At 46.3% G+C, this 19,045-nt stretch overlaps 1 long non-coding RNA gene across 4 annotated transcripts in view; it reads right to left on the bottom strand.

The window, feature by feature from the left end:
* The window catches only part of LOC136786873 (uncharacterized), a 135,294-nt gene that overhangs the window by 7,781 nt on the left and 108,468 nt on the right, over positions 1 to 19,045 (bottom strand). For all 4 annotated transcript variants that reach the window (XR_010826394.1, XR_010826393.1, XR_010826395.1 and 1 more), the window contains one exon: positions 1,182 to 1,331. This is a non-coding gene — a long non-coding RNA (uncharacterized lncRNA). The remainder of the gene's footprint in view (positions 1 to 1,181; positions 1,332 to 19,045) is intronic.

Raw genomic sequence — 19,045 nt, 5'->3', positions numbered from 1 at the left:
ACAGGAGGACAGCGCTTCGTCTGTGCCACAAGTCGATCTGTAGAGACACGAAATGAATTTGCTATTTATACGAGGAAATCAGGCGGGCTATGAACTGCAGAAACGAGCAGTGAACGGCAATCCCTGCTCAGAAGAGCTCAGCCCCAGCACTGAGCTGCAGCAGGTGGGCGAGACAAACAGGCAGGTCAGGGTGGAAGGCCAGGGAGACGGTGTGAAAGAAATCAGGGGCTGAGCACAGCTCCTAGCCAGCAAGCAGCAGTAATCACCATCACAGATGCTTAGCTCTAACAACTTGACAAGATCCCTTTCTTCACATAGGAGCTGTGTTTGATTGCTCCCATACTTGTTTCCATCTAAAATCCCCATTTTGCAATGTCTTCGTGACACTCCAAACATCCACAATACTCTTTGAAGTTGAATTTTAATGTGTTTATTGACACCAGTTATGATATTTCAAAACATATGGCCTACAAATTGTTACCATGCACTCCTAGTGTTTACAGTAATCCCCACATTAAAACAAACTCAGCCTTTCCTGATGATTTTATATCTTCTTGCTGACTCACTTGCCTGTGTTTATTTAAACTCCTGTTGAGTTTTTTTTTTTCCTATATTCAACACTTTTGAAACACAAAACAACTATCTGCAGATTTCATATACTTCTGATACATTTTGCATTCATTTTTATGGGCACCACATGGCCCAAATCCTCCTCTTCAGTTTTCCTTGAAGACCCCTGATTTGCAGCTTGGCTTTCCATGCTCGAACCCCGCTGTTAACCCTGTGCATGTGGCTGGCCTCGGTGTTTGGAGAGCTGCTGCCCAGCCCAGCCCAGTGATGGGCAGCTCCAGCAGCTCAGCCCTGATAAAATCAAACAGCCATCTAGGTTGGAAAAGCCCTCTAACATCACCAAGGCCAAACGTTAACCTAGCAATGCCAAGTCCACCACTAAACCACATTTCCAAGCATCACAAGTTTTTAGGAGGTCACACATTTGCCCATCAGAAAGGGTTATGGTAGCTCAGCCTTCCCTTGGCCCATCCCATGAGGGCACCTTGGCCCAAGGAGCACGACACTGGCTGCTGATTCCAGTTCATATGTCATTGAATGGGGTCAGGTTGGAAGTGACCTTACAGACCACCCAGTTCCAACCCCCTTCCATGGGCAGGGATGCCACCCACCAGATCAGGTCGTCCAGGGCCTCGTCCAACCTTGCCTTGAACCCCTCCAGGGATGGGGCAACCACAGCTTCTCTGGGCACAGTGCTCCTCAGCTCACCAGGAAGAAGGCAGCAGGATCCACTCCCATTAACGGCCCCCCGGACAGACCCCCTGCAAAGCAAAGACAAAAAGATGCATTAATTTTGGAGATGAACAAAAGCACTGGGGAAGGGAGTAAAATCAATGTTCACTAAATAGAAGAAAAAAAAAAAAGGATCTAAACTGGGGGAAAACGCATTAATTTTCTAATTCTTAAAAGGTATTGGAGGGAGGGAAATGGAAATTGCAAACAAATTATAAAATATATATAAAAAATTACAACTCACTGTCCACTTAAAGGCAACTTAAATTACTGTGTTGCTAAATTGGAACAGCTCTGAGGACTCATTCATGGTCTTCTACTCTTTAGACTCACAAAGTCTGGCCGGTACCTCTAGGGGTGGCTGGATTTAATAGTATCATCTAAAACGTAATAAACCCTGCAAGTGATGAACAACTAGGAAGGTGCCGAACCCACCGGGATTCAAATTTAATTCAGACAATTTGGAATTCAGCATCGGAGAACTACTCAAGAGTTCGCGTGTTATTTTCCATGTTGGAGAAAAGAAAATTAATTCCATACCAAGGAAGTGATATAAATTATGCATACATTAAAGCCTTGGTTGAAAATTCGTATATTTAAAATAAATAGGCTTGATTATTTGAAAATGAAGAGAAGTCCAGGAAACGGAATCAGGTAAAACGATTTCACCAAGCTGAGCTCCAATCACTCAGCCACAAATTAACCTTTCCCGGGGAAGTGGTGGAGCTGAGGCCTCGCAGCTCTGCTCCCCGAAATATCTCCATCTCCTACAGGTTGCCCTACAATACTAATGGAAGGAAGGGAAAGTTTTGGGATTAAGGCATGGGAACGTTAGCCGACAGAGATGCGCAGTCTATTTCCAGGTCTCCCAGCTCCTGCCTGACCACAAGCATGTCTTTGCATCCTGATCCCTGTCCACGTACAGCTCTGTGTCTGCTCAGGTAAGAGCCTTTGAAAAAGAAATCAGAGATGTCGCGGTTTTTTTGGGACAGGAAAAAAAAAAAAAAAGGAAAGCAGGGCCCTCTTACTCTTGGGAAACTGTTAACTCAGCATTAAACAAACACATACTGAGCTGCTCTGGAATCTCATTGTTCCTTTACAGAGCCAAGTGCCATTACCTCTGACTATATTCCAATGGCTGTTGGGCTTGGGTCTGCGCACAAATTGTTAAAAGCTGCGTCTGAGGTATGAAAGCGACAAGTGGAAAGCATTCCCATGAAGTATGCAGGATCTCTGGATCTGGGCAAGCGGTTCAGGTCAAAACTCAGTCACATGCCCTGCTAGCTGGTCTGGAACATCCTTCAAATCCAGCTAAGCAAACAGCCCCGAGAGCCCCGCGCCAAGTGCCAGCTCCAGCTGGCATCCTGGTACATTTTATTCTACAGTTGTTGCAGTTTTGGAGGTTATGTAAAGTTTACTAATGAGAAACATTTCAGGACGCCGTGCCAGCAATTTAGGCTGAGGGAAGAGCTGTAATGACATGAGCATATATAACTTTGGTGGAAAGTCTGAAACATCAGTTCCACACCCTGAGAGCAGCCTTTCTGTTTATAAATCCCAACAATTCTGAACACGAAGAGCAAGCGCACAGATTTCTCCTCAGATGTTTACACTGTGCTTTCTAAATATTTAAAGCCATTGATGAAATTAAAGACAACTCTCCCAATGTTTTGTTCCTCAGTTATTTGGTCTGTTTTGGTGTGGTTCTTTTGTAAACTCAAATTTGGTAAAGCAAAAGGGGTGTCAGGGCACAGGGGGGTTCTCAGCAAACAGTTCTGGTAACCCAGAAAACCGTTTCAGTGAACTTCCCAAATTTCTGCTGGGAAATATTACGTCGATTCGATTTCTAAGGAAGAACCACGTGTAAGCAATGTTTTCTTTACCAGCACAGACGGGCGGTCAGACTTCCAGCACTGTTACCCGTGTTCATGTGTCTCATATTTTGCCCGTGTCTGGTACTTCCTGAGCTCGGGGGATTAACCAGAGCATTATTTACATGCTACCACTAGTTGTGTCCCTGACAAACATCTACTGAGAGAAGCAGCGGAAGGAGAAGCAAAACAACAAGTTCCTATTTCTGTGGGTTGCGTTCGTTTTGGTTTTTAACCATTTCAAGTGATCAGTTCAACTTCAAACACCTCCTTTGATGCAGAATCCCACCACTAAATCTTATCTGAGCAAGGCAAAGCAGCAAATCAGAAGAGAAGCTTCCTGTCCTGGCGGGTGCAATGACAGTAATTCCAGCTAGCACTGCTGGGAGCTGTGTGCACCCAGCAGCGTGCTGAGCCCCTTGGGCGGCTGTTCAGTGCCAGAGGGGAGGAGAGGCAGGGGATCAATACACCGGGTTCTCACAACAAATCGGTTTTAGGAACTTTCTCAGCTGGTGCGTATTTCTTTCTTTCATTTTCAAAGTCCTCCCTCGGCTGGTGCTCCAGCTGGCATTCAGCTGACATAAAATAAACAAAATCGGGGTTCCCATGGGGTTTCTAGCAGAATATTCAACATTAGAAGTGAAGGAAGCAATAGTGAAAGTGCAAGCAAAACCTCTGTTCCCATCTTTAAGACAGTATTTGGGTGCAGTAGGAGTGCAGAGCAGTATTTGTCTATCTACCAGGGCTATTCATCACTACGTTTACCATATTTTCCTTTGCCTTCCATAATTCTTGGCTTCCCTCATGTCTGGGTGTTTTCTAACCAGCCTTAAGGCAATAAATCAAAGCTGTCAGCATTGGAAGAAAATTAATGTGAGAAGTTGTTCCAAAGGCCACCAGCCTTTTCCCTACTGTGCACTGTGTTAATCCAGGATTCCTCAATGGCTTTCAATGTTTTGCTACTTTCACAAGGTTTTGAGGCTACAGATGCAGTTTTTGAAGGGCAGCTTTGAATTTTATCCTGTAAGATACCAAATTCCTGGAGTTTCTTTGGACTTCTGAGAGAAAAGAGTGTGCTCAGCACAGGCCCAGGTCTGACCCTGACCCTCCTCTGGCCAAACCACAAGCAAAATCCAGATCCAGACTTGGAACACACCAAGGGCTGAAGCTGGACTTTTAGGGTGGATTTACATGAAGAAAAAGGCCAAACGATTCAAAAACAATCCTGTTCCTATGCCCTGTAGTGATGACGCTGGTTGAATTATTCATTGCGAGTTATTTGTCCAAAGAATGTGGCTGGCATTTATGCTGAATAAATTACTTGCAAGGTTTGATTTCTTGTTTCATTACTCACCCCGTTCTGTACCACTCAAACTCCAACCTCTTCATTTCTGAAAGTCTCTTTTTCCAAGTCTGAGAAAAAGAACACTTGGGAAACAACCTTCGGCTGGTGCAGATCTGATAGAGGAAATACCTCCCTGGGAAAGGACAGCCTGGCAGGCATGGCATTTTCTTGGAACTCAGGAAAGCAATGTTCTTACCCTATTCAGCTGCAGATGAACTCTGTAACCCTGGGCAAATCACTTAGTTCCCTACACCTCTGGCTGCACATTTATAAAACGGACATAGTATTTCGCTCTGTAAGACACTGTAAGGCTAGATATGTTAAAGATGATGAATTGCCCGGTTACTATGGAAACTGGAAAAGCACCTAATGCAAATGGATGAGTTTAGAAATAGGTCCACCTGACTGAAAAGTCATGAGCAATTGGGAACTTCATTAGGTAAAATTTGTCGTGTTGTAATCAGAAGTATTGTGGGTGCTACTCAAAACTTCCTCTAATAGGAAGTACCAGCTTATTAGAAGATTTGTCTCTGGATGGATATCGAAGGTTTTCCCTTGAATATCTTCAAGCTCTCACATTTAATGCATCTGTTTAGATTTATTTTTCTCTGATAGCTTGGGACATTTAAGTAGCTACTCAGTATGGTGTCCCACCAAACAAAGACCATTAAAACCAGAAGAGTGATTGCACAAACCAGCCCAGAAGTCAAAAGACTGCGGCATATTGAGAAGGAAATTTAATTCCAAAGCTAAAATCTCATGAGCCATTTAAAGAGAAAGCACCAAGCAACTACAGAGTGCTACTGTGGCAGCTTTTCCCCATGGGGAGACTACTGTTTTAATCCTGTTCTCACAAAAAAAATCACTCTCTAGTTTATTTTTATCGTTCATCTACCAACTGCTCAACCATATATCTAGAGGTAGCTAAGAGTTTTGTCCGAGTGCAAATTGACCAAGAACTTCAAAACCCAGGCCAGCGTTCGCATATTAATCCCTCCTGCAGAACCAATACAGTGAGCCCAATTGCTGCTTCTTTTGCTCAGGTCCTAAATAAACATGGGATTTTCTTGCTTATTTCTGAGAATAACAAGAAGTTTGGTTTTGAAAAGGTACTTAAAATATGGAGGTTCCTCCCTCTTGCAACACGTCCAATTATAATAATTTTGAGGTATTTCAAAGTTTAGACCTTGAACTATTCCTCATTGTCCTATCAAATTATCCAAGTCTTTGACATGAAAAGTCATTATTTGCAAGGACTCCTGGTAGCAGCACTTACTGAAGTGAGTCTGTTCAGGTTTAGGAGTTTAAAAATGGGTTTGCCATTGCAAATGGCTCATCGAGTTACAGTCGTGTCTCGGTAGGGTAAGGCACTCAAGGCTTTCGATTGCAGCAGGCCCTGCTGACTCAGGGAATGAAAGCTATGGAACTGCTGGCAAGGGAAATGCTAATAATTAAAGCGGTAATCGTGACTCTGGGGCAAGAAATAAATGCCTACAGGGTGACGAGAGACTGAATAAACAAAGCAAATAAGAGCCTCATGCTGCACGACGGCCTAGAGCAGTGATTACAGCTGGCAGCACAGCCCCGGCCTCCTGCCCCAGCGCGCCGGTAATGCCAGGTACGGCTCTCAGCCCCGCGGGACCTGCGGCACGGCACGCTCTGTGCGTTGGGCAGATGAAGGCTGCTCACCTAAACACCAGCAATCTGATCCCATGTCATGAGGGGTTGCACCAAGACCTCAGTGGGAAGCCCTCTGGTTTTGGTAAGGGCAGAGGATGCGCCCCTCGGTACCACGCGGTGGACCCGTGCTGGTGTCAAACTCAAGGCCACTAACAGCTTGTGTCTTGGGGCTAGAGATGGCCTCATTCTGGAGCCACGGCCACCAGAAATCATTTTGGGGGTGTTATTAGTGAAATAGTAATGATCGTGAAAGGATGACACCAGCAGTCAAAAGCAATAATAATGGTAACTTTGGCTTTGTGCTGCACCTTACAGCCAGGAGCCTCAAAACGTTCCAGACAAATACCTCCTCCCCAAGGCACTCTCCTTGAACATTGTCAGCTGCTCTACTGTACTGGAAAGCAATGAAAAACACAGATATTTTACTGATACAAGTCTTCCACACAAATAACCAGTGTGCCTGTGGTGCTAGCAGGTGGCGCACTGAAATAAAATGCCACTTGCACCTGTAAATGAGAACGGGCAGGCCACGTCCGATTTGGAAAGGTGGAGAACAGCCTTCCTGTGATTTCTGGCTGCACCTAAATACCTGAAAAAAACGGTACCCGCTGCTTTGGGCTGCTGAGGTCTTGAGGCAGACTCAGGATACGGTTCAGTAGAGCACTGTGTCACTGACCAGACATCCCAGTGCTGGCTGACCAGTGCCCAACAGGAACTCGGGGGCTTTGCTCTATCTGTCCTCAATCCCCTGCCCTCCTTGGACAGCGAGCATACCTATGTCACTATGTACAATGGTAGCACTTGGGAATCTTCATATAATGGTTCAAAAAAAAACAAAACAATGGTTACAGAGGAAATCCTTTGTCCCAGACAATGTCTGGACCATTGCTGCTCATCGGGTGCACCGCACGGGAAGCGCTTCCAGTGCCCGCTCTCCTGCAGCTCCCCCGTGGGGCACGAAGCAGCTCGGGGAGCCCACAGCAGGTGAAATGCTCGGCCACAGCCCTGGGCTCGGGTCTCTTCGAAGGGCCGTGGACAGGACGTGCCTCGGAGTAAAGTCCAGCACACATGCAACCTGGCCCCTTGTGACTGGCAAATAACCTAATTTACTGTCATTCAGGTGTCAGGTTCCACTTCCTTGTTTACTGAATGTAATAATATCCTGCGGTATCTGGCTTGCACAAGGGACTAAGTGAAGTAATTTGACAGCAAAAATAAACAAATGAAAGGAGTCTTTAAGTACATCAAAGGGAAAGTGTGCTACTATCTGTGGGACGATCAACGCAAGCTGCCCTGCTGGATCCTGGCTCTGAAGCAGGGATGAATTTCACGTTGTGCCTCTGGGGCCACAGGTCAAGAAACACTTTGCTCCTGTGTGTTGTACTTGATATACCTGCTGTTTGTTCTACTGCATATGTAATACTTAAAATTCACTGGAGTTTTCTCTTCCCAAACTGGAGATTTCCCTCCCCGAAAGAATGTATTTTATCCCTTGCCACCCCAAGCTTGCCCAGAGGCAACTACATTTGGCCCAACAAATCCTCGTCAGGAAGACACTGAATTTCAGGAATAAAGATACCGGGGTGGAAATCCAGTCCAGGATATTAGGAGTGGAAAGCAAAAATCTTCAGTTACACCATTAATAAAATACAGTGTAGCAAAGAAGACTTCTTACAGAAAGGACAGGGAGTCCTTCATTAAATGCAGCTAAGAAAAAACTCAGTGTTTTTTTTCCACTTGTGGGTGTTTTTTTTCTCTCTAACAAAACTGGCCTAATGATGGGAGTAATTAAATTATAATGCCTACACTATTGTTTGAATAAGGCAAACTCCCTCACATGCCATTAATGTACTACTGCCAACAGCAGCCAGGGAACAGCCTCAACAATAGAGAGGATTTTCCAGCTCACTGTGCGATTTGATCTCTATAAACCTCCCATAACATATACTGTATGGCAGTAAATCATTTATAACATTATTACCCGCCCATCTGGGATCAGAGTGCAACCACTAAGACAACGCAAGAAATCTGGGCTCCTTTCAGCGCTGCGCGAAATGGACCTCGTTGGTAAGATTTCATTAATTCAGCAATTCAGCAACTGGATCCCGCTCCCTGCCGGAGTGACTGTACTTTCCATTGGCCACCTTCCTAGCATTTCCCATGGCTCTGGTATTTTTATTCCCCAGTATTGCTGATACTTTCACTTGTATTTCAAAATGGTTATTGCTCGAGTGTGGTTGGCTGGGTGCAGCCCAGTTCCTAGGGAAAGAAGGAAGTGGTTTCAGAGAAAAAAGAAGACCATGTTCTCCGAGTTAGCATCACTCTGTTCTAAGCTTCGCTTCGGTGAAAAGCTTTCTGAAGTCTCCTTCTGCAAGAGCCCTTCTGAATTTGCTAGCTCAGAAGTGGAACAGGGAAAAAAAAAACATTAAGGAGAGGCAAAGCTGCATCCATCCAGCCTGGGGTGTGTGGAGGAAGCAGCTCCCTGCCCGCTGCCCTTCCACCGTGCCAGGCCCCGCTCTGCCTGCTCCCTGCCCTTCCCTGCCTGTACACAGCTTTGCAGGGAGGATTTGCAAATCCCGTGTTGTCACAAAATAGGGCTCCAGCCATACGGGGTAAAAATGCCTTCCCATGCATGGCACTTCACCGCCACGAGCTGTATCTCACAGCAGCGGTCCTTCTGCATGAGCAAAACCCAGCTGAACACTCGGAGGTGACACGAGGCTGTGTGCCTACCCCATGGAAAATCTGCATGTTTGCATCAGCAAAGCAGCTGCCAGTTGTGGCCTGAAGACTTTGGGTCAAGTTCAACCAAAATCTCCAAGTGCAGTTCAGGCAGTAGGAGGTCGCCTACAGCTTGACCAAGGAAAATGTTTGCACGACCTTCTGGGAACAACCCCTGCCAAACTCCACACACATCAAATGCACGGGTGTCTAAATGTTAAAAGTTATTAATTAAAACAAAATACCACCACTTTGCTCGTTACTTACAGCTTCAACCAAAGCCTGCTGAACACTGGCTTGCATCAGGCTCCTACAAGCAGAAGATGACAGCCCCGTCCTCTGCCGCAGGAGCAGAGGCTCTGCTCTTTGGGAAAGAGGAAAAAATCAGTGGGAATGGGAAACCTGTGTCGCTGGCCATGGTATGAAGAACTTGTAAGAGTGGTACAACATGATCTGCTGCACGATAAAAACCAGTAAATGGGAAGCTGAAGCAGTGACAGGGAACCGTCAGCAAGTTGCCTACAATTGGATTTGTGTAGCCTTGAATCTGTGATCCTTTCTGTGCACACCTACAGCAATGTTAGCATTAAATAAGAGCTCACCATATCCATGCAGAACATCATCTATTTCAAGCCTCTGAATAATTTTATGTAGGATTAATTAATTCATGTACATATACGTTGATTTATCTAAACTGGTTAACCTAAAACCAAGCTAGTTCTTTGGCTACAGGCCTGTAATTTTTCATATGTCCTTCAGAATAAAAGGAGAAATTCACTGCGTCTGTACTGAGCTGCTTCTATCCCAAAAGAGCCCAACGTTCAAGCAGCCACCCACTGCCCCTTGATTATCTGATGCAATTAATGCTTTTCTACCAGCCCTTTCAGAGCAGATTCTTTCTCAGTGCATCAAGCCACAAGACCGAATTTTCTTTGGATAAATATGAAAGCCAACATTAGAAAAGCCCTGCACAAAAAAACACAGTCCTCTGCAGCAACAGCCAGGGCAGAGCATGCCCTCTGTCTTTGGGGGAGTACAAACCCCGATCTGAGCAGGCAGGACAGGAGGAGACCTGCCCAGCCCACGGCCACTGCCGCTTCCACCACAAGCCCTTGTGCGTGTGTTGGCTCCGTGGCCCCTGGCCGAGCACGATGCCTTTTCTTTCTCTGCAAAGCCAGGGATGACTGGAAGGCCCTCCTTTTCCTGAGGAGGCCAAATTCAATCCAGATCCCTTTTGGGATGCCCCTCCTGAGCCAGCGCAACCCTCGTCTCGCCAGCCCCGTCCCCGACCTGCCCGTGCTGCGGTAGGTAGCCAGCAAAGCCTTTTTTTCATCAAGTCAATCCCCAGCCCTCCTCAAATGTTGCATCTTTTCAACAAACCTGATGGGGCAAAACACGCCTTGGCTCTGCCCGTGCTGAGGCTGAACGCTCAAATGGCTTTGCTGGAAGCTCGACAAGAGCTGAGCGAGGCTGCAGGCTTGTTCTGCTTGGAAGACCTCGAGCTGTACCCGAACACCATGCTCCTCACATCGGCAGCCGGTGGTCAGCATAGCCCGTGCATCATCGTGTGGTTATCGGAGACACACGGAGCAGCATCCACGTGGGCTGGTGAGCATGGCCCTCAGTTATTCTAAATAAACTGCAGCTGCAGAGTTCACCTTTCCAGGCTCATTTCACCCGCAGCAAACCCACATCCCTGGCTGCACCTCACTAAGGCACCAAGAGCAGGCACCTGTGTCTGATAACCCTCTGCGACACATTGATTTCTAAAGCTAAATGACATGAAGTTCTCCAAAATAAGACTGACAGATTTCAAAACAGGGACAAGAGCCATCATTTTTCTGTTGTTTTTGCTTTTGCTTGCACCTTCTCTTTCCATTTGGACTGAAATAGTGCATCCTCCTTGCAGCCAGTTTCAAATACAACTTGCAGCTGTACTGGAAGTGGCCTTACCCTTGCCTGGCTGGCACATTTTTCATGTGTTATCACCAGTCGTCATCTTCATTTCTCTCGTTTGGAGCGATGACTCCTGCCTGAAGAATTAGAAGTGGCATTCTGCAGCCAGGATCAGAGGCAGCCAGCAGCAGAAGTGGAGCGAAAGGGACCCAGATGTGGGGTGGGAGCTGGGTTGTCAGCGTGCATGGCTTGCTTTCTATGCTCTAAGCTGGAGACTGTATGGGTTTTTAGCGCTGTTTGAAGTGAACACTGTTGGGTTTGTGGAGTTTCACGAGGAGATCTGCTTGGTTCTGGTTGCAGTGCCTCCCAGCACTATACTCCCTTTGTAGAAAATTCACAATAGCATGCTTGTTTTCAAGCTGAGAACCTGCTAAAATGCACTTTTCCCCCTTCTTTAAAGACTTAGGTTGTGCTGAGAAACAGCACCTTTCTTCAGGGGCACTTCTAGGAGAACTTCTCACAGAAATAAGGTTATTTTGGGGTATGAAAACTTCTGGAGGTCACACGCTCTGTGTTTGGTGACCAGCATTCCCCAGCTGCACCTCTGTGACCACAGCCAAGGCTCCAAAACCCTCAGATGAAAGGGACAACGGCCACCTGGGCATGCTGCTGGGCCACCCCCAGGCCAGCCTGTCTCTGCTGATGCTCCAGTGCCACAGCGCAGGGTAACGCAAAATATTTGCATTCACAAAAAGACCAACAAATATTCACAAGTGCCAGGTGTGCCGCAATGAATGTCTCTCTGCTCTACTCTGAATGGCTTTTTCTATTCTTGTTGCTATCAAATATTTCATATATCCTAAAGACAAGGCCAATTTACTCTAGAAAATCACAGCACATCTTTATTCTTAGCTTAAAAATCACTGTCTCCTTAACATTTCAGAGCTTCCCCAGCCCAAACAGTGCCATGACAAAAGGTTTATGCGGTGGGAACGCGTGCTCTGCTCTGCTAAAGCATGTACCCAGAGCAAGCAGATCACAATCTAACACATGCTTACCACGACTGTGGATTTATTTAGCCTAATCTAACCTGAATGCCTGTTTGTAATGTAAGTGAATATCTAAACAGATTATTAAATGTAACGTCAATAGCTTGTTAGGAAAAGCACTGGGATTATTCAAATTCTAGAAGAGAGGAAAGTAAAGAAGAGTGTTTCAGTAACATGATCTGCCAAAATAGGACGGAAACTCTTTAATAGCACCTTGCCAGAAACAATGCATGGCAGAGTCTGTTTTAAACAAGATGATTTTTCAGAATATTGTTACTGACTTTTTGTATAGTGTTAGTGAGTTTTGTGTACACTAATAAAAAATGAAAGCTGCTATTAAAAACAAATCAATGGACTGTACCTGGTTTTGATCACACAAGAGCTGGCCATTTGCATTGGTATTTGCAGCATCTGTTCCAATTAAGACTTGTTTTCTAGTTTAAAGATATTAGTCCAATCACTAGTGTTCTGTTGAAAACATGAATAGAGCATTGTTCTGGCAGAATGTAGTTAAACAGACTCCACAGACTCTATTAAACGACTTTGCTACCCAATTAGAATGGGAAGGAGTCAGACAGACATGACTGTACTATGTACCCTCTGTTCCACATGTATTTTTATGGATTCATAGTCAATGAAAACAGTTAACGTGGAACATGTGTTAAGAAAACACAGACTGCATGCTGTCGTGGAGCATGACAAATGGAGCATCAAGCAATTTATCAGGATCTAATGGACATGGAGTTTAATGATTATAGTGACTGCATAGAACAATGCACAAGAATGGTGAACCACGCTGCCTCCACATGATGAAAATAATTGTTCGAGGCTTGGCAACACAGAATCCTCGAAGTATTAAAACAGACAAGGGCTGTGCTCACCTTCCTTTGGTGTTGCATTAGGAAGCTTTAGACCTCAGGCTGATGACCACTGTGGGTAGTGGGACTTTTCCAGGATGTTCAGCACTTGAAAAGGGGACATTTATTGCAGACAGCTTGAAGGGTATATGTGTGATATTGGTATATGCTAACATATACGAGCTGACTTAATGACATACTGCATATGATACCAGAGCAGAGATTAGTAATTGGTACATATTTACTCCAGTTTAATGAACAGGGATAGGAAAAGGCTATAGGAGTGAGAAAGATTTAAGATATGCTGCTAAGAAAGAGCTGTTGAGAGTGTTATAGTTATTAACGGATAGCACAAAAACAAGGTTCATGTTTCTTAAGAACTGTTCCCTGCTTCTGCAGCTGAAGTTTGCATACAAACACCACTGAGAAACACCCGAGGGAAACAACTGCCCCTCACGCCCAGGCTGTTCTTCCCCTGGTGCCTCCGTGGACATTGTGCTCGTAGCTCTGTGTCCTCTACAGTCAGTTAAGACGGGTTGGTGCGGTAGCAATACCGTGGAAGGACCCTGTAGCACCAGGGCTTTGCACAAAAGAAGCCTCAATGCCAACCAAGAAGCCATATGGCAAACAAGCAGCACTCTGCTGATACTCCTTCGGAGCACACCACAGCCTGCAGCCCACGCCAGGTGAGCAGTAACATCCCAGGGAATCTCTGCAACAACTTGGGCTGGGTCTCCAAGCCCTCAGCCTGGCTTTCCTTCCCCCAAAGCTCTGCAGGACCACCTGCGGGTGCTGCAGAACGTGCTCAGCTTGCTGGACAGCCAAGCGCCCAGCGGGGACACCACCAGGGGAAGGTCCTCAAGCGACCACACGAGGTAGGCTTCTGGCCAAAGCCGGCGCTCGCAAACGCAGCAGGGGGTGGATGCCTGGGCCTCTCGGGCAGCTCCAAGGCATATGCAGGGAAATGTACCTTGCATCCCCTGCTGCAATTTTATAAGGTATTACATACCCTACCGAGTATCGGAGCTGCTGCTGCCTCGACTCCAGCTAATTAGCTTTTGTAGCTTTGATGGATGGATTGATTCAGCAGTTAAACAGAGATAAATTAACTGTCTATCTAAAGAGAGTTTAAGTGAGGAGGGAATTCTGATTAGAATGTTATTTCATGCCGTACTGCTCCTCTTTCTCTGAGAAGGCCGGAACCCGCCGGCCTCCCTTACAGCAAAGCCCAAGGAACTCCAGCTCTGACCCGCGGAGCAATCCCAGAATTTAGCAATGCCACCAGCCGTCAGGGGACACATCTGGGTCTGGCTCTGCGCTGTGCAGCACAGACCAAGGAAGCTGCAATGACTTCTACGGGTTGCAGAACTGGCCTACTGAATTTAATTTACCACGACTTTCAGAAGCGTCTGAAATGTATTTTATTCTGAAACCTATTCAAATACCCAAAATCCAGTTTTTTTTAAAAGAAAAAAAAAAGTTAGCATTTTCTATTCACTCCACAGGGCTTTTATGTTAAAAGATTTTTTGTCTTGAAGCGAGAAAACCCCTTTTTTATATATATAAAATGTATAACTACAGAACTAATGTAAAAATCCTTACCAACTGGGATAAAGTCTTAGACAAAGACAGGTTTTGTTAAAATTGCAACACTGAAGTACCTTAAAATGCAAGTAGTTCAGAAAAAAATAAATACGGCCCTTACCTAAATATGTTAAATAAACATGCATCAAGTAAGATGAATTTTAGATCATTTCATATATATATTAACTTGTAAGGCTTTCCAAATGACAAAATTAAGGCAACAGAGAATGGTACTTTACTTGCAACCCCATACCAGTGTTCCTGGAATGGAACCAGCAGGAGAAATAAACCACAAAACCAAGCAAATGCAATCTAAACAGCGCTCAGCGTATCAGTAGACCCAGCAGAGAAAGCTGGCTCAGGGATGAACATCGCTGGATGCCTCAGCCCTGCAGTACGAGCACCCTGCTGGCTGGCCAGCTCCCAGGCCTCTGTGCTCAATATTCTGGTCACCAAGCATAAAAAAAACCCACCTTATTTCATGTTAAAAATATCAAGACAGACAAAGAAAGCAATCAAGTGGCTTCCAGGCATGGCAAAATAAAGGCTTTGCTGGTGCCTTACTACAAGAGCGTGATTTTTTTGTGGTTATACTGTGAATATTGGGATTATTTGTGCGCCCGGCTTAGTCTGTCGAGCGTGGCTGCCGAGGCCCAGCCCCACCAGAGGCCGAGGGCACCTTCCCCCGGCCCCACCAGCCTTTTTACCCGAGCTTTTCAGGAGCAGGCCCTGACGCTCGTTTCCCGTCGCAATGCACCTGCTCGGTGCCGCCACAGCTTTGCCCTGTGCCACCGGTGTCCTGGATGCTCAGGGGGACAAACATGTCCCCAGAAGACCTCAGGAGCTCTAAGTAAACCAGAAAAGCACATCTGCTTTATACAAAGCACCTTTCTCTGTATATCCTTTTAACTTCAAGAATCTTAATGAGGCTTACTCACACCAAGGAGAACCAAGGGTAGGAGATTTTTCTTTTCTGTTGAAGAGGCTGTGGATACATTAAAACTAATTACTCCTTATTTTATGCTCCAGTAGGATGAGAAATTCCGATTAAATTAGGATAGGAATTAATGCCCGAGGACAACTTTTACTGTGCGGAAAGAAAGATCGAGGCGGCATTCAGCAGCAGAGCTTTCAGGAGCCGTGCCATGTGTTACGGGGCTCCCCCATGGCTGAGGGGCACACGACCCCCCTGCAGCATCCACCGACTTTGCTACTGGGAGCCCAGGGCCCAGCCGGGGTGCTGGCCATGCTCAGAAGGTGACCACAGATCATATATAGGGATGGGGGAATGTCTCTGGACTATCATCTCTTGGCTAGATGAGCACGGCGCCTAAAATCTACTAGATGTGCATTTTTAATAACGAGAGCAAGTGCTTTCTCTCCAGGAAATAATCTTCTGAAGGCAGTGTTTATGGCAGGAACGGTATTCAATAAATACGCTGAGACAGGTGAAATCAAGGCAAATAAATCTTGCATTCAGCCACAATCAACGCAGCCAAGCTCCCGCAGGTTTCGCATCCAGAAAAAAAAAAAAAAAAAAAAAGAAAGAAAAAAAAAATCTGTGTTCTTTCCGCACCTCACGTCCGCAGCAAGGCCGGTCAGGCTGTCCGATAACCCGCAGCCCTTATCGCAAGGGCCCCGCGGGCGGCAGCCGCCGGAGCAGCCGGGGGAGCAGCGCCCCGTGCCGGCAGCGCCCGGGCTGCGCCACCCGCCCCCGGCCTTTCCCTCCCCTGCCCCGGCGCTTCCAGCCCATCTCCGTGCTCCGTAAGCCACCGAGCGTCTCTTCCTACCGCATCCGGCTTTTTTCTCTTTGTCTTTCCAAAGCTGCTTGGCCTTTTGTCGCTTTTTTTTTTTTTCCTTACGTGTTTATTCCTTCAGCAGCTCATTATTTTCAGTGGGCTCCTGTGTCTCATTACGCACGGTTTTAAGAGGGAATTTGTCCTTTATACGAGTTTATTTCTGCCTAAAAACGTAATCTCGAGTGTTTCCTGGTCTGCTGATAGCACTTTATATAAGGGTATCCCGTGCATTATATTAGAATCAGTTTGTATGAAATGTTCACGTGCTTTAACTGAACTGGAGGAAATCACACAAGTATCTCCAGAAAATATTCTTGATCTGCTCTGATCTAAATTATGGCCAAGAAATTTTCATTCAACAGCACTAGTATGGGGGAGAAATCATTTCATTGCTTATATTGCCAGTGGTATTCTTACACAACTCTATCTGCATCACAAAATCTAATCGCCCTGCTAGGTTGCTCGAGAGACCGCAGGACAAGCACAGAACACGCAGCAGAGGAGGTCGGTGTAGGCAGACAACACGCAGAGGCAAGAGAGCTGAAGCTTCAGCCGGACACATGCACCACGCAAATTTGGCATTTGCAAAATCATGAAAAAAAGCTTCTGGAAACAGATGTTTCTTATGGCATCTTCACTGCTACATCACCCAGTCTGACCAGAAACTCAGCTGGAACATTTTTGGGGCTCTTCCTGCTTTTTCTTTGGCCCAGACGAGAGGCACTGCAAAGGTGTTCTGAAGCCCCTCACATCTAATCCTCACCGGAGCCCACGGGAGAGGGGGTGCCCCCTGCTCTGTCCCTGCCTCGTTTCTCCCTAAAGTGGTGGTGCAAGGGGCAGCGATGGGCGTCTTCAAGGAGCAGTGTGTTCGAGGAGCACACGCAGATGAAGGGATGAGATTTTACCGATTCTGTAAATGTTGATGCAGCACACAGTGACTCCAAGCTGACACGCACTGCCCCAGTCACAATACGCTTAACAGGGCACTTAGGGAAAACTAAAAAAAAAAAAAAAATAAAAGCCAGAAAAAACCTAAGGTGACACAACTACAGCTGAGAGAGGGGATCCCCACTTCTCGCTGACACTCCGCTTTCCCTCCAGGCGCCAAGGAACTGTTGCCCACCTGCAGCACCACGGGAGCCGCCTCTCCTTGCCGGGACGTCATCCCGACCAGCACAGCTCGCAGGGCAGCTCCACCAGGCCTGGAAATCCTGGTCCAGCACGTAAACAACCTTCTGGCCTGCAGGTGACAGTGCTACCAGCAGGCCCAGGGGATCACCTCGTCAACGCTCGGACTCCTTGGGACATAAATCATTGACGTGCTGCATCACAGAGGAGTCGCAGGGAGCAGCACGCGAGGCAGTGCGCAGGGGAATCCGTCACCCTGCCCGGCCCTTGTGTGCAGGGGTGGCACAGTCACCCTCATCCTCTGCAGCCCCACGGCTTCGCTACGCACAGAGCCATTCACGAGCAACGTGTGTAACAAATACGTTGACTTATTCAGTACCGATATCTCATCTGTTTTAAATTAGGAATATACATAAAGACACCCGCCTAAAGTAAAGTGGAAGCATCTGACAAATTTATTTATTGCTTCATGGGTGTTTCTTTTCAGAACAAGTTATAAAAGACCTAAAATTCATAGGCCGTTTTTTTTTCTTTCTGTCTCACTGTAACAAACCCCAAGGTCCTAAGGTTTAGTTTGCTACTAGAGTCACTCATAAATTAGCTTGTTAGGATAGGCCCCAGCGTTTGGGCTCTCCGACTCAGACGTTCAGCAGCACATACCTTTTCCAATAAGTGCTGAAGTTATGTATGTGTGCAATAATCAACACACTTCTGTGAAGCTGAGATTCTGAGGGCTGAGAGGCCAATTCTGTGCAGTGCTCTTATCTGCAGAAAGCAATATTCAGCAGGATCTGGGTCTCCTTCGTCCTTTTGAAGCCTGGCAGCACCCAGCTGTGGGGGGCTGGAGTTGGTGGTGTCTCTCAGAAGACCACTAGGTAGAGGGAACCTCTTTTTTCTATAGCCAGGCCACTAAAGCCACAGCCAGAATTACCAACGATGCACACTCTGCTTTTACCCATCTCCTTTCGAGAACAGTTCCCACAGGTGTGTGGCGCTGGGTTTGCATCACCGCTAAAATCGCAGCTCAGCCAACGTGCTCTTTTCACGAGAAAACCGCTCAGAAAGAAAAACAGCACTCACAGAGTTCGGGAAGCTGATTTGCAGCCCAAACAAATTAGAGAGAGAAAGGGTGGCTGGGGAGGGGAGGGAGAAAAAAAAAAAAAAAAAAAGCCCAGCTCTGGAACCACTGAATTACCCTTAATTCTAGGAGCCCGGCCAATACAACATAAGAACGATTGCACAGACAGTTCCAAAAACGACACATACGCTCTCTCCCTGGCTCACTCATGGCAAGCCCACAGCAGTGAGGTTTTTTTTTTTTTTTTTAATGCCCCGGAATTCCCATGAAAGCAGCGAAAGGAGCCAAAGCAAGAGGAGTTAAGATGGTCAAACATTGCAGTAGCGCCCTATATTTAAACACTTCTGCAAGCCCTTCAGTTACCAAACGTGCTCCCAGCCAGATGCAGCTCTTTGCCCAATACCTTCTTTCAAAATAGAAGCCCAGAAAAGGCTACGACCTGTCAGTCCCACTAGCTTTTTTTTTTTTTTCTTTTTAAATTTAGCATACCTTTTCAGATATTGAGCCTCTTACAAAGGAGGCAAGTCTCTCTCTGGTGTTTTTTTGGAAGGAAAATGTGGCATGCACCTATTTTGTTTCATTCTGTGCCAGGACCTATAAAGTTACTGCGGGCTGCAGCTCCTGCCAAGTTCTAAAGGTGACAGGGCAATGGGCACCCAAAGGACGCTTCTATCAATGCCCTTTTATTTCCCTCTCTTTCCCCTTCCACCGAACTTTTTTTTTTCTAATAGAATT

This window comes from Anser cygnoides, chromosome 23 (genome assembly GCF_040182565.1).
Source record: "Anser cygnoides isolate HZ-2024a breed goose chromosome 23, Taihu_goose_T2T_genome, whole genome shotgun sequence".
Classification (NCBI taxonomy): domain Eukaryota; kingdom Metazoa; phylum Chordata; class Aves; order Anseriformes; family Anatidae; genus Anser; species Anser cygnoides.
The sequence above is the reverse complement of the archived record's forward strand: the minus strand, read 5'-3'. Positions and strand labels throughout refer to the sequence as shown.